General features: G+C 41.6%; 1 non-coding gene across 1 annotated transcript; it reads left to right on the top strand.

The window, feature by feature from the left end:
* Window positions 1-1,578: 1,578 nt before the first annotated feature.
* On the top strand, window positions 1,579-1,685 carry LOC141637004 (small nucleolar RNA R71). The gene has a single exon (XR_012541569.1). It is a non-coding gene; the product is annotated as a small nucleolar RNA R71 (small nucleolar RNA).
* The last annotated feature ends 230 nt before the right edge of the window (window positions 1,686-1,915 follow it).

Here is a 1,915-nt window from a genome sequence, read left to right as displayed (position 1 = left end):
GAAAGGTCTTCCTAAGATGATTGGAATGTTGGAATCTTCCTCCATATCAACAATGACAAAGTCCACCGGGATGAAAAACTTCCCAATTCGCACGGGGACATCTTCCCATATCCCTAATGGTGTCTTCGTCGATCTATCGGCCATTTGAAGAGTGATATTGGTGCATTTAAACTCTCCCATTCCCAACCTTTTACTCACCGAGTACGGCATGACACTCACACTAGCCCCTAGATCACATAAGGCTTTGTTGATCGTTGTGTCGCCAATGGTACACGGTATTGAGAAGCTTCCCGGATCCTTTAACTTTGGAGGTGAACTCCCTTGAAGTATTTCACTACTCACCTTAGTGAAGGCGATAGTCTCAAGTTTCCGGATCGACTTCTTCTTTGTGAGGATATCTTTCATGTACTTTGCATAGGCCGGAACGTGATTGATTAATTCCGTGAAAGGAATTGAGACTTCTAAGTTCTTCACAATTTCCATGAACTTTCCAAGTTGATCATCAAATTTGGGCTTGGCTTGACGACTTGGAAAAGGAAGTCTAATCACAATGGGCTTCTTCTCTTTGGCTTTGTCTTCATTTTTCTTTGAACTTTCTTCTTTTGATGATTCCCCTTCTTTGGGGCTTTGCACCACAACTTCATTCTCACTAGCTCTCACAACTTCATCCTCAACTTGCTTCTTCGGTGCTTCATATCTTGTACCACTTCTCAAGTGAATGGCACTAACCGTTTCATGTCTAGGGGGATTACTTTGTGGTGGTAATTGCCCCTTTTGTCTTTGTGAGCTTGAAGATGCTAGTTGGGTCAATTGTGTTTCCAACATCTTGGTGTGAGCTAGAATGTTGTTGATGGTGGTGTCTTTTGCTTGGCTATCTTTTTGCATTTGGGTGAAAATTCTTGTTGATTCTTTTGCATTTGGAGGACCGCTTTTTGGACATCAAAGCCTTGGTCATTTTGGTGATTGTATGGATTTTGGTTTTGGTAGCCTTGGTTTTGATTGTAAAAGGGTCTTTGATTTTCATTTCTCATGGGTGGTGGAGTGTATGTTGTTTGAGGGTTTTGAACATTTTGGCTTTTGTATGAGAGATTTGGATGGAACTTGGTGTTTTCATTGTAAAAATTTGAATAAGGGGTACCACTTTTGTAAGCTTGGAAAGCATTAACTTGTTCGGTTGTTCCCCTACACTCACTTGAGTCATGACCCAAGGTTCCACAATTCTCACATATCCCGCTTGGGATTGATGAGGATGCCGTCATGGCATTGACATGATGCTTTGATGATTTTGAGTTTTCCTCAAGTCTAGCCATAGCTTGTTCAAACTTCAAGTTGATTGTGTCAATGTGAGCACTAAGTTGAGCACCCAATAGAGTAACGGTGTCCACTTCATACTTTCCTCCTCTAGTAGCCTTGCGAGGCCTACTATATTGTGAATTATGGACCGCCATTTCCTCAATCTTGTTCCATGTTTGATTGTCATCAACTTCGGTGAACATTCCATTTGATCCCATATTGAGAATGTTCCTTGAATCTTCATATAAACCATTCCAAAATTGTTGCACTAAAAACCATTCGCTAAGTCCATGGTGAGGACATGAGCGACAAATACCTTTGAACCGCTCCCAAGCTTCATACAAAGATTCTTCATCCCTTTGCTTAAAACCCGTAATTTGAGCTCTTAGCATATTGGTCTTTTCCGGTGGGTAGAATTTTTGGTAGAAAGCTGGAGCTAGCTTCTTCCAAGAATCTATTCCAAGGGTGGCCTTATCAAGGCCCTTCAACCATTGCTTTGCGGTGCCGATTAACGAAAAAGGAAATAAGACCCATCTTATTTGGTCTTGAGTCACGCCCGTTTGAGAGATAGCTTCACAATAATCGCAAAAGGTTTCCATATGAGAATGAGGGTCCTCACTAG

This window comes from Silene latifolia, chromosome Y, assembly GCF_048544455.1.
Source record: "Silene latifolia isolate original U9 population chromosome Y, ASM4854445v1, whole genome shotgun sequence".
Taxonomy (NCBI): domain Eukaryota; kingdom Viridiplantae; phylum Streptophyta; class Magnoliopsida; order Caryophyllales; family Caryophyllaceae; genus Silene; species Silene latifolia.
The sequence above is the reverse complement of the archived record's forward strand: the minus strand, read 5'-3'. Positions and strand labels throughout refer to the sequence as shown.